The sequence below is a fragment of the Neofelis nebulosa genome, chromosome 7 (genome assembly GCF_028018385.1).
Source record: "Neofelis nebulosa isolate mNeoNeb1 chromosome 7, mNeoNeb1.pri, whole genome shotgun sequence".
NCBI lineage: Eukaryota > Metazoa > Chordata > Mammalia > Carnivora > Felidae > Neofelis > Neofelis nebulosa.
In genome coordinates this window covers 45992827-46006667 of record NC_080788.1, presented here as the reverse complement: position 1 = coordinate 46006667, position 13841 = coordinate 45992827, and the positions used below count along the sequence as shown (strand labels likewise).

At 46.0% G+C, this 13841-nt stretch overlaps 1 protein-coding gene across 2 annotated transcripts in view; it reads left to right on the top strand.

The window, feature by feature from the left end:
- The first annotated feature begins 3255 nt into the window (after window positions 1-3255).
- FAM81A (family with sequence similarity 81 member A) overlaps window positions 3256-13841 on the top strand; it is a 76103-nt gene continuing 65517 nt past the window's right edge. The window contains exon 1 of one of the 2 annotated variants that reach the window (XM_058737550.1): window positions 3256-3374. The gene's annotated coding sequence lies outside the window, so the exon portion shown is untranslated. The remainder of the gene's footprint in view (window positions 3375-13841) is intronic. The other variant, XM_058737551.1, reaches the window with a different exon arrangement.

Genomic DNA, 13841 nt, shown 5'->3' with positions numbered 1-13841 from the left:
TGACTGCAACCATATATACAAATGTAGAGACCTTTTTGTCCTATCTTGAAAATGTTACTTGGTGCTTGAAACCTACTGATCTCATTTCTCATCTTCCCTCTACTGCCAGCTTCTCTAAAAAGGGACCCACACCCATTTCTCCAGCAGTCCATCTTTTCTTAACCCACAGCAATCTGACAACTAAAAAATACTTATGGAGATCACCAGTCACCTTCTGTTCACTAAATTTTCTTGGCTTTCTGTAGGACTGTCACCTTAAACTTTTCCACATGTGGCTTCTCTGACATTGTCTCTATGTTTCCTCTGGTTTTTCCTCATTGTTCTCTTTGTGGTAACCCTCTTCCTTTTTCTGGTCCCTATATATGTGACCATTCCTTGCAAGTCAGTCCTTTGGACCCTTTTGTGACTCTGTGTGACACCCTGTGACATATCTCATGATGGATCTTGACACCTCACTGAATTTCAAGCCTCGGTTGAGAATTGCTGACTACAAGATAAAGTGTTAACTCTCTACCCTGCAGGGCTCACCACATTATTGACCTAACTGCATCCTAGCCTTTTTACAAATACCACTTTTGACCTATACGAGTCCTTGACCTTTACCTAGATGTGCGTGCCTGCTGGTCTCAGAGATGTCCCATACATCATATCTTAATGATTCAAGGTGGTGCTGAGACACAGGTAGGACCAGAATTTAGCTGTGCAATAAATCACTAAAAGAAAAAAAAAAACTTCCATGGTGTCTAGCACATTATACTGCACAGGTTATTTATATTTAATGACTTGTTGGTGAATAGTATGAAAGCCATCAACTTTATAAAATTGCTCTCCTGATGAAACTGTTTCTGGTACCCTTTGCCAGCATAAAGTAATTTGTGATAAATCATAGCTTTTTTATTAAAGTAATACAAAAAAATCCATTTCCTATAACGAGTCACAACCAATGATTCTAGATAGCTCTTTGAAATTTTCCTACAGAAATAGTTTAAGAGTTGGAAAACTAGGATAGGCTTAAATCACTGTGCACTAAATTTTGTCTTCTCAGGATTCAAAATAAATCACCTGGAAAGGAAAAAAAAGTCGTAAGTGGGAAGTTCTGGGTCTGATTCAAGATTGCTGTGAAACTTCAGGATTCCTACTGAGAAATTCCAAGTTTGAAAGAGCTGTTTGTCTTAATTAATCTTTTAAAAATTTGGATTTTATGTTCATTGGTGTTTTGTTTAAGAAGGATATTAAAGTCAGCCTAAATAGGAGGGTGTGTATCTGTGGCAAGGGCCCTCAGCATTCCAGCCCCTCCCCTTCTTTACCCTTGGAAGTGATGGAGCCTTGCAGCAAAAGAGCATCAAAATTATGCTTTGTAGGGCAGCAGCAACAGCAGCAGGGAGTTTCCTGTTTTATAGGTGATCTACTCTGGGGATGGAAGGGTCCACTGTCACCCTCCTAGGAAGCCAGGGATGGGTGCCCTGAGGCTCTGATTTAAGGAGGAGGGGCAGGGTGGAACTGGAACCAAGGAAGAGAGTGTAATAGTAGACAGAGAGGGGAAATGAGACCAAGAGGACTTGCATGTGCCCATCTGAGATACACGCCTTACACGCTGGAAGGCAACCCAATGGGGACAGGCAAGAAACATTTTGAACCTTTCTCAGGACTCTTGAGGATGGGCTCTGGGTTTGAATGGGCGCTTTCCAATAATACCTGCACACCCTTGCCTTGCAGACATGGTGGCAAAGTTACATATGAAAGTCACTGGGAAACTGAGGGATATTGTTATCACCATGACATAGGATTCAACTCAATATATATTTACTGATTGCATACCATGTGCCAGGCAGTGGGAATCTAAGGAAGGAAAGAAATTAATCATTGAGACTTTGCAGCCATAAAGGGATGCTGTTAGGTCAGATCTCCGTATCATGGATTTCAAGGCCATGTACTCTCCTTAGCACAATGGTAGTTTCACATGCGTCTGTGATTGTTTCATTACTGCCGCTCAGTCTGTAAGCTCTATGAGAGCAAAGAGCTATGCCTCTCCTCCACCATTGTGTCTCAGAGCTAATCACAGACTCTAGTATTTGACAGGCATCTGATAATATTGTTGACTGAATGGATGTTACCAGGTATTAACCCTTTGTGTATGTGTGTGTATGTGTGTGTGTGTGGGGGGGGGTATTATCCTGCTTTATAAGTGTGGAAACAACCATAAAATACCCAAGACCTCACAGAAGTAACTGATGAAGGGAGGATTCCAAACCAGCTCAGCTGACTCCACAACCCAGAATCTTTCTACTGTGTCATGCTCCATTCCCTGGGTTGGAGGGGCTCAGACTGGTGGGAGAGACAGACAGGAATACTTGCACTGGGTAAATACTAGCGACACGAAAGAGAGATGAACCGGAGGCGGTGAGGCGTGTAAAGGTGGAGGTCCGCAACTCTGTTTAAATCCCGCCCACCCAGAAGAAGCAAAACTGAGTGGATCGGCTTGTGCATCCTGCTCAGAGTCCAAATTGAGAGGAAGGGTGAAAGAGTTAGGACGCCCCAGCAAAGGAATGAGGGAGAGGGGAGGAGGAAGGGCTGCGAGGAAGGGTGGTAGCAATTCCTTCTTGCGTCGTCTGTTGCGTCGCTACACAATCCTTGGACCCAGCGGGGGGTGTCAAGGTGATTCATGACATGGCACTTGGCAGCCGAGAGGGTTAGTTCACCTGCACAGGTGGGGCGTCAGCGCGCGAGCTGCCTACCAGACGGTGGCCTCATAAAATAGCTTCTCCTCAATTTGGAAGGGGGGTGGGGGTAGGGGGAGATAAATAACGCTTCCTTGTGGGAAAGAGGTTTAGCGAATACGGAATGCTAGGGCTCTGAAGAGAATTACAGTGCAGGCACCATGGCTATTATCCTAATCGGGCACCATTTCGACACCTCTCCCTTCAAGTCAACCAGCCCTACAACAGGATTTATTTTCCAATAAGCGAAATCCCCGCCCGCCGACTCCGAGCCGCTTGGATGAGAGCTCTGTGGGAAACAGCAGCGACGAGGAGAGGCTATTTTGGGTGTGGGAACGCGGAGGGAGGAGGGGCGGCGCCGCCAGGCTGGGCGCGGGTGCGCGGGGAAAGCCTCCAGCTCGGGCTGCCACGGCAACCGCGTCCAGGCAACGCGCCCGGAAGCGGCTCGGGCGGCGCGCGGCGGCTCGCGCCCCCCGGGAGCCGCGAACCCGGCCGGGCCGCGCGCCGGGCCAGGCGGCAGGCGCGCGCTGATTGGACGGCGCTCCCCGCGGCGCGGGCCCGCAGCCGGGCGCCCCGCACAGCCCGCGCCAGCGGCCGCCGCACCCAGCCGCGCCGGCGAGGACATGGGCAGCCGCGGCGCGCCGGCCCCCCGCGCCGGTGAGTGCCGCGCCCCGAGGGCCCCTCCCCCCCCCCCCCGCGGGGCGTGCTCCGCGCCCCGGCGGCGGGAGCTCCCTGGGACGGCCGGTGACCTTGGGGCAGCCGCCGGGGAGATCGGCTTGGGGGGCAGAGCGAGAGCTGCGTGTTGCCCATGTGACGTGTTGCCGGCGAGAGGGTTAACTGCATGCTGACGCGAGGGGATGAAGTTGGGCACAGAACGCAACTGGCATTGCATTTTTGCGGGGGCAGGGGGGGAGTTGCGTGCTAGCAAACCAACAGAAGCCGGGAGGGACTGTTGGTGGGAGCTGGGGTGGTGCACAGATTGCCAGGGGGTGGTGGTAAGTCAGCCGTCCCACTAAGAGCTGAGTGACCTTGGACAGGTTAACCTCTCTGCCTCCCCCACCCCTCTCTCATTAAAACGGGCTTGGGCTCTTTGCAGTTCCACAGTGCTGTTGTGCCATTGTACTGTGAGCTGAGAAAGGGCCCCAAAGTATGGTTCTGCGGGTACAGGATGTACAGGACTTAATCATGTTTATTCTGTAAGAGATTTGCATTAATTGGCTCTCAAAGTGGCAAGGAATGTTATCGTTTTATGGAAGATTTTGGACAGAAAGCAGTGGGTGGTCCAGGGAGTGACTTGTCAGGATGCCCAGGTTAAAACCTCTCGGGTGCGCTAAAAGTCATGAACAAAATCAGGGTTAATACTCCCAAGTTGTTCTTTCCTGTAGTTGATCTCATAGGAAACTTTGTATTTGAACAGGTAAAATCAAAACCCAATAGTGGCAGGCAGCAGCAAATTAAGTGAGTCATTTCTTCAGTGTGCACGAGGGGTGTGTGTGTGTGTGTGTGTGTGTGTGTGTGTGTGAGCGCGCGCGCGCGTCCCCGGCTGCGCTCGCGCTCTAATCTTAAAGTATGTCCGTGTTAGAAATTATTTCATAGGAGTAACCAGAAATAATGATAGAACCATTTGAATCCCCAAGAGTGCAGTTCCCTGGGAAGCACGGGCAAACATTTGCAGCTTGCTCTTTAAATAGGGAGTTGGGTTTGTGAAAGTAAATATGTTCTTTACTGAGGACCATCCTTAGGATTTGCACGTTGTGTCGGCCTTCGGGGCCCTGTCACGGAGTGTGTGTATGTGAGGAAGGTACTCCTGAGACCGAGTAGGCTGTGACATCTCTTCTATTTTTAGCATTGGCTGGTGCTAAAAAGATACTCAGGCTCTTTTTATATTCTCAGTCCATACACTTCCCTCTTCCAAAGGAGAGGGAAGGGAGGAAATGCCCTGTCCCTCTCATGGATGCTTGGGATTGCCCCTTCTGGCTTTCTGCTCCAAAGCTACCCTAAATATTCATTCCAGTCTGATTTCATCTGTATAAAAATGTAGCTTGGGAAGAAAAACATTTTTGGTGTTAATGAATAAGCTGCTGTGAGCTTGTTTACCTGACGGTTTAATAATCTTTAATGGTTTACATGTTAGAAATCTGATAGCATTCAGATAGAAAAATCCTTACTGCAAGAATTCAGCCACTAAGCCCTACAAATCCTTTCATGAATCACACTTCGTTACACTTGGAAATCTCATTAACAAACTATTCCACCTTCTCTGTCTGTAGGCCACTGACCTGTATGTCTCCAAAACCTGCCTTTCAGTCTCTTGTTTTCCACATCCTGCCAGCCATACTCCTGTATTTTCGTTTTTCTGCAGCTGAGCCCATTTTCTGTCCCTCCCATAGCATCAGAGCCTGAGTGAACAATTTCTCTCAGAACAGCCCTCTCCTGTCACATCCGAGAGGGATTGGATTTCCGGTTTCTCCGTGCCACTTCCAAACCATTAACCCATCACTAACAAAGTCTTCAGTTTAGGAGGCCGTTCTGTCTGCTTGTGCCCCGTGCCCTCCTTCTTCTGTTCTGGGTCAGTGCTTGCCAAACCCGGTGGTTCCCCAGAATCACCTGGAGTATGGTGAAAAATGTGGCTCTTTAGACTCCCTCAAACACACCAAATGAGAATCATCAAGACGGGCAAGACCTACAAATCCTTATTTTAAAAACAAACGCAGAAAGAAGAAGGAGGAGGAAGGAGGATGGGGAGAGAAAACAGAGTTCTGTGGGTGATTCTGATGTACACCCAGGTTTGGCAAGCCCTTCGCTTGATGCTACAAAAAAGTGACAGACAGACAAACATGAGCAACCAGCTTGGTTCTCTTCCCTACCTGTCTCTTGCCCGTGACTTTGGGGTTTATGTTGAGACTCTATTAATCCATTGACCTTGAAGTTCCTCAAGGTCTTCAACAGCAATTCCCCCGGCCTTAATTTCCACTTTATTTAAACCACTCACATTTTGCACTTGTCTAGTCTTGGGCATTTCTTCCTCCTTCAAAATCTGGACTTCAACTTGGACTTCAGCCCATTCAACTGATTCTTTCCACTTACTGCACAGGATTTTAGCCATTATTGAGGACTCTGGTTCCTTAATTGCTTGCTGTTCCAATTCCTTTATGGCTCCATTTCTCCAGTTGGAGTCTATATGTTGCCAGCCATTTCGGTTCTGTCTCGAATCCGGGAATCTTTATTCTTAACATATTGGGCTTCTCATATTCCAGTCCTCAGTCCAAAATCACCCTCATTATCTGCTTTTTCTTCTCCCAGCCTGCCAAGTTATCCAGGAGAAAGTCACAAAGACCTATGGACCGGTTCCACTGCAAATTTATGCTGGCTCTAATTTCACCTAGGTCCTGCTTTTCTATGAAGAAAAAAAAATCCATCTCTTATTAACTCTTGACCGCATTCCTTTAGAGGTTGTGCCAGATTTTCCCATTCCTTAAACTTCCAGTCAGTTTCCTTTCAGGAGATAGCCTTTTTTCACTAACAAGATCAACGATGTGCATACCCTGGGTTAGTGCCCTGTACCTCAATATAAGCTCCCACTGTACCCATCCTGCCACCCCAAACATTTTTCTTTACCCATCTTCGTTCTTCTTTATTTCCTCTTTCTCCGAGGGGGGAAGAATGTCTACAAGTCTCCTTCTCAAGATTAACTCACATACACTCCACACTCTGCATTTTCTGGACTTTTTTTCCCTTCCTTCTTGCCTCATGTGGAAACTTGCTCCATTTGTTACTCCCTTTCTTCAGTTTCTTGGGCCCCTCCTTGCTCTGCCCAACCCTCATCCGAGCATATAATCAGGTCATCCTCCTCATACCGAAAGAAACTGTGCTGGCGTCCCAGCTTTGTCCTAATAGAACTTTCTGCGATGATGGAAATATTTTGTATCTGTGTTGTCCAGGATGGTAGTCACTGAGCATATGAAATATGGCTAGTGTGACCGAGGAACTCAATTTCTAGTTTTTGTTAGCTTTAAATTAATTTAAAGAGCACACAGGGCGATGGCTGCTGTATCTGGCAGGATAGTTGTGCGCCCTGCTGCTGTGTTAAACTATCCTAGGGGCTTCCCTCCTTTGACTGCCCGCTCACTGGTCTGGCCCCACCCTCACCTTTGTGCTGAAACTGCTTTGTCGTAGGGCTCCCGCAGAGGTGTCCTGGTTGCAGAGCTGAGGCCTTTACTCTGTCTTTCCCTCCTTGATCTGCCCTGATGTCTGCTACCCAGATCTTTCTTTCTTTCCTTGTCTCCATGTCACTGGTTATCCACGAGCAACTCGAACCTCTTTTGTCTCCTGTTTCCTCCTGATTTCTGAATGTAGGATTTTTTTTTTTAATGTTTATTTATTTTTGAGAGAGAGAGAGACAGCGCGAGCAGAGGAGGGGCAGAGGGAGAGACACACACACACAGAATCTGAAGCAGGGTCCAGGCTGTGAGCTGTCAGCACAGAGCCTGAGACAGGGCTCGAACCCACAGACTGAGAGATCATGACCTGAGCTGAAGTCAGAGGCTTAACCGACCGAGCCACCCAGGTGCCCCTGAATGTGAGATTCTGTCAGGTCCTGTTCTTGGTCGTTTTCTCTTCCTCTGCTGGCCTCCTGCCTTCTCTCTCTCCCAGAGTCAACTCCCCTCAGAGCCTATGTTAGTTGTCAATGGGTGGTTGACCTGTGCTTTACTGGGCACCACGATTCACTCGTATCCTGACTCGTATCCTGTCATTTTGTCCTCGCTCCGCCTCTGTGAGGCAGATACTCCTATCGTTCCTGTTAATATAGGTGGAGAACTTGAAGCAGAGAGAAATGAGAATAACCGAAGTAAGTGACTGGTTGTGAAGGAGCAGACCTGAGAGAGGAATTCTGGCAATCTGACCTTAGAGCCTGCTCTGACTGGGCTTTCCCAAGGCCCTCCAGCAGTCTTCAAATCTGCATTTCTAGTCTGCCTTCTCCCAAATTCCGTTCGGAATCTGATACCCAGAAGCCCGGCTATTTTGTCTGTAGCTTCCTTAACCATTTCCCCCTTTTTCACTTTTTATTTACAGAAAAGTTGCAAGAATAATTTAAATAATTCCCATCTTTAATTCAGATTCCATAAATATTAACTGTTGGCCACACTTGCTGTATCCTCCTCTTTCTCATTCTCTGTATATGCACATATGCACGCACGCACACATGCTCACATACATATGTCGTGGTTTTTTCAGAACCATTTCAGAGTTAAGTTGTAGACTTGATGCCCTTGTACCTACCTCCCCCAGTACTTCAGTGTATATTTCCAAAAAGAACAAGGACATTTTCTTGTACAATAAGCATAATACTCAATGATTATTAAGACATTATCATTGATTCTGTACTGTTATCTAATCTATAAACCTTACTCAAATGTCACCAATAGCTCTAATAATGTCTTTATAGTAAAAGAGGAGGGAAAAAAAATCTTTTCCTATGTTAGTTGTCATGCCTCTTTATTATTTTTTTAATTGTTTATTTTTGAGAGAGAGGGAAAGCAGGGGAAGGGCAGAGAGAGAGAGAGAGGAAGAGTATCCAAAGCAGACTCTGAGCTGACAGCACAGAGCCTGATATGGGGCTCGAACTCACAAACCGTGAGATCATGACCTGAGCCCAAGTCAGAAGCCTAACTGATTGAGTCACCTGGGTCCCCTGCCCCCCCACGCCTCTTTAATTTCCTTTCGTCCGGATGGTTCCTCACTTCTTTGTCTTTCATGACCTTGACCTTGACGCTTTGGAAGGGTACAGGCAGTTATTTTATAGAGTATCCTTTAACTTGGGTTTGCCTGGTGTTTCTCATGATGGATTTAGGGAGGCACCCATGAGACGACAGTGTGCCCCTCTCAGTGCATTTCCTTCATGATCTATCTCCATGCCTGTCACCATCCTCTGTAACCTGCTCTTGAGCGCTGGCGTTTTCCTAACTTTTCTCCTGTTCTGCACACTCCCACATCCAGGTGGTCATTGAGTGGTGAGATGCTCCCTGCAGTCTCCCTCAGTTCATCACTTCCTTTCTGTTCCTACTGCCTCTCTCTTATTTTCGGAGTCAGCGCCTCTGCTCACCGTCCCAGCGACCCTCCCAGCTTTTGCTTCCGCTGCGAACCAACAGAACCCACGTGCCAGGAGTTTTCAGTAGTCAGTGCTTCCTCTGCTTTGCCCTCCCTCTACCCTTGCCGATGCCGCCCTGTGTGTCCTTAACTCATCCCTTTGAGCGTCCGGCTCAAATGCTATACCTGACGGCCCGGGTCACATCCGTCCTGCCTTCTGTGTAGAAGCAACGCCTGGTGTGTACCACTTACGTGGCGTGTACCAGCTTCTCTCCTCTTGCGTGGTGGCCTGTTCTCTTTCCCTGTTGAATTGAAGCTTCTGAGTGTGGGGGCTGTGTCTTGCTCGGCACTGTGGAGGCTCAGTGAGTATTTGCTGACTGGATGAATTTCCTTGATTAAAATCATTTAGAAAAATGCTCAGGATGATCTTAGAGTTGTCTGCTAGCTTCTGGTACGTGCTGGCGGGTGTGAGCGAGACCCCATGCCTCACTCCAAGAGTCAGGTAGATGTGGGTTCAAAATCGGGCCTTTTATGAAGTGACGGGTGATTTGAAAAGGTGCTTCCATGTTGTAAGTGGAATAAGTAATTTTCCCCTGATGACACCTTAACTTTGGGTATATGTGTCAAGACAAAGACATGGCATATTTGATTTAAAAAAAAAAAAAAGAGTAGAGAAACCTAACATAGCATATTAAAAATGGCCCATCTAGTTCTTCACACCCCAAATGAGCAGCTGCATGTGTGAGGAGTAGTTTCTCGGGCTCACATCCTGCCTTGGAGCCCTCGGACCACCTGTTTCTCTCCTCTTCATTGTCTAGCCGCCTCTCCTCCTCTGCTTACCCATTGGCACTGCCTCTCTGCCTTCACTCTTGCCCCTCTTCTCCCTTGTCTCTCTTCCTGCCTGTTCCCTTCTCTTAACAACTCTTCTGCTTTCATTCCTGTCTCTGTATGGATTATTCTTCTTTTTGGCTTATTGGATATGGTTTTATGTTCTATGCATTTTTAATATAAAAACAGGTGAGAAGAGATAAACAGGTTTTGTTTGTTTGTTTGTTTGTTTGTTTGTTTGTTTGTTTTACTACTTGCTGGTCTTCTATTGATCCCCCCTCACCCCCCATGGCTCAGTGGTTCTTGGTATTTTAAGAACATTGTTACCAGTTACAATAAAGCGGTTCATTGAGTCACTCATTGAGTTACCTTTTGGGTACACCAGGAGCGGTTACTGGGAATGTGCTGGTTGACAGACATCAAAAGGCCTGAATTTGTCAGTCTCTGTTAAGGCAGGATTGGCATTTGAAGTCAGTAATCAGATTTTATGGTGGTGAGTTGTTGGGATTGTTGGAAAGACATTATTCCTCCTCAAGGCGTGCCTGCGCTTGCTGGCTGGTGGTCAGCTTTTTTCTCATTCTTAAGAGAATGCTTTTGTGCAGATGACATCTTCTCTGGATAAAGTCGCTACAGAAGTGAAGGCAAGAGATTCTGTTGCTTAGCTGAGTGGGGCTTACATACAAAGCGTGTTTATGTGGGAGAGAATGTGTGGGGGTTGCTTTCACATTATGGAATTCTGAAAATTGTTTAACCAGGAAGATGTTATTCAGAAACCCCTGGTGCTTTCAGCTTGTTTTTTGTTTATTTCAGATTTCTTTTTTCCTCATTTTTAATTATCTCTGGAAGAGCTCAGGAGTCCTCCCCTGCCCTCTCTAAAATAGTTATAAAATTAATGCATTGAGCTCAAGTTGTTACTCCAAATAAAAGAGTCTCTCACAGACTCCTGTGTTCAGCAGATACGTCCAGCCCCCTCCCACCGTGTATGAGAAAAAGGGCAGAAGCTGGAGGCTGGATCTTTCTTCCGTGGCCAGATGCATAGCTTTTCAGTCAGAGATGCATATAGGCTAGAACCCAGAAGTCACAACTTGCATTCTGTCTACACAAGTGTACAAAGTCATGCCTTCCTCTCCATGGCCCTTGGTGCATCTGGGTGTGTAGGTAATTTAGTAGGTAGAAAGTTTACACCAGCTTTTAGTAATATTGTTTCTGTTCTAGCTGTTGCATTTGGCAGATTCCCTTTTTAACATTTGGTAATGTGTCTTCTCTAATGCTAAAAAGAAAAGTTGCCAAATATAGCTGTTGATCATAATAAAACACCCTAAAAGTAATATTAAGACACTTCTTTGTGGTGTAGGTACATGCATGTATGAGTGCCTGTGCACACTGCAGGGCAACCTGAAGGAGTCAGCCAGGCTTACAGCTTGAAAGGGACCTTGAGTCAGCAATCGATATGTCATCGGGGCACAGCAACTCAATAATTGAAATGATGGGCCTTACCAAATTAGAAAAACAAACAAGTGAACAGATATTTATGAGTGTCTGAAGAGGTGCTGTGTTGGGCTTCCAGAATCATTTGGCAGGATGTCCCTGCTGCCCCAAAGTAGCTCAGTTGGGGAGACATAATCCCTGAAAAGTTCAACTAACAATAGAAGATTTAAATAGTATTTCAAAATAGCTGTTATTAATAGACGGGAACAGAAACCAATCTGTTTTTGCAATGTTTCTCCTAAAAACGTTCACATTGTTCTGAAGTATAGAGAATGGATTAAAGTCACGTTGGTGGCTACTCCTTGGGTTCTAGGGGTTCAGATGATTCCAGTCCATTTGTGAATCCATCTGGACCTGACAGAGGCCACGTGTATGTTGCAGATTTACTGGATCTCTTCAGTTCTGTAGCAATCCCTGTCCTTGCTAGCAGCCACCATAAATGGTTTGAGCATTTTAAGGTTTTTTGTTTTGTTTTGTTTTTGTTTTTTTATGGGTCAGAAATACAGCCATTCTTCACCTTTCTACGTTCAACAGAATTCTTCTTGTGAATTGTGCTAGAGTGGAAGGGAAAGAAAATAAGTCTTGCAAAGTGGAATCAAGGCCATTTCATAAAAGGCATTAGAAATAGTTGCCTTGGGACCTGCAGAGGTCCTCACGCTATCTCTGGAATCTAAGATTTTTGGAATGCTGTGCTGGTAGCTCCCACCAATGGCAGCCACTGGACCTGGACACAATGCCTGATTGCCTACGTGAGGACAATCCAGGGCCTTGAGGAGGGCTTCAGTGAGGGCACTGGGCTCAGGCCTCATTATGTACACAGGAGAGAATGGGGCTTGGGTAACAATTCACAGCAAACTGGGAGTTGTTTGATGAGTGTAGAGTTTCAGTTCTGGAAGATGAAAAAGTTCTAGAGGACTGTTTTTTTTTTGTTTTTTAGTGTGTGTGTGCGCGTGTTTTAAGTTTATTCATTCTTGAGAGAGAGAGAGAAAGAGAGAGCAGAGAGGAAGACAGAGGATCCCAAGCAGGCTCTGCGCTCACACTCAGGGCTCTAACTCACAAACTGTGAGACCATGTCCTGAGCTGAAATCAAGAGTCGGACACTTAACCAGCTGAGCCACTCAGGTGCCCCTAGAGATCTGTTACACAACAGTGTGCATAAAGTTAACACTACGGTACTGCACATTTAAATTTTTTAAAGATGACAAATCTTGGGTTACGTGTTTTTAACCACAGTAAAAACAAAAAACAAAACAAAAAACAAAACAAAAAACCTCCAGCAAACTTATTTTTCTGAACCTTGGAATATCTGTTAAACCCAGAATCAGGCTTGTCTCTTGGTTTTGATGACTGTAAATGGACAATTTCTGATTTTTTTGTTTTATTTTCTCTCTTTTGTTCATTCTTTTATTCCAGAAGTTGTTATTTAAATTTTTGTCACTGTGAAAATAGTGTACTTATTAAAGTGTTTTGAAAATAAGGAAAAGTGGAATATTATTTTGTATTTTAGAGAGACAAAGGGTGCACAAACATACCCAATGTCACTATTTATATTTTGGCTTGTTTCTTTACATTGTTTTAGAAAGTTTTTTTTTAATGTTTATTTTGAGAAAGAGAGAGAGAACACACGTGCTGGGTGTGGAGGGGCAGAGAGAGAGGGAGAGAGAGAATCCCCGACAGACTCTACATGGTCAGTGCAGAGCCCGATGCATTGCTTGAACCCACAAACAGTGAGATCATGACCTGTGCCAAGATCAAGAGTCGGACGCTCAACCAGGCACCCCTACATTGTTTTAAAAAATATTATTGCTTTTAGTACTGAAGCCCTGCCACACTCCCCTCAGGACAGTTGAGGGATTTCTGGGTTGCTGGGGTAATGTAGAATTGGAAAGAAATGTGAAGGTATGTCAGGGAAGATTCACTTGCCCTTGACCTAAGGTATCCAGAAAGGCACATTTTGGTGGGAGGATGCCCAGTGTCTTAGGGGCTGTGTTGGGGGGTGGGGGGATGTTATAACATCCCCTTCTTTGGTGACTTACCCAAATTTCTCCCGGATGTATCTTATAACCATAATGCCATTTCCATCCCCCAAAGTGTTAGCCTAGTACATTTCTTGCAAGGATGGCTCATCTATCTGTTCTCCAAAACTCCATCCAGTTTAGGGAGAGGGGAGCTGTCTACTAAGAAGAAGACAGGGCATGCTTACTTGTGCGGTTTCATTTTCTTTGCACATAACTTGGAGGCACTCCTTCAATCTGAGCCCTGTGGTTAATTTGTGGAAACCTCCTGCCATTATCAGTGGTTTTTCTTTGGCTTTCTTTATCAATCTAATATTTTGGCTTTGAAATTAGTTGCACAACTCTCTTCCTCCTCTTTGTACTGAAAACAAATGATTTACCCAAACACCAGCTATTCACATCCCAGAACAATGCCAGCAACTTGGCACAGGGTGAATTGGGCCAGTGGTATTAAACGTAGCTGCAAGTCAAGGAAGTGCGCACTCATAGAAGCAGAGTCCCGTGGTCGGTCAGGTAGGAGAGGGGAGGAAGGCAGATAAGGATGGCCTCTGCACACAGTGGGGTGGTGGTTGTCGTGCCCTTGACTGCTCTACCCACCTCCACAGGCCCAGGGTCTGGTGAGCTCCTCATCTTGGGGAGGAGGAGGAGAAAGAGGGGTAGAACTTAAAAATATGAAGGTCCTTTAAACTCAAGTTAAAATGTTTGT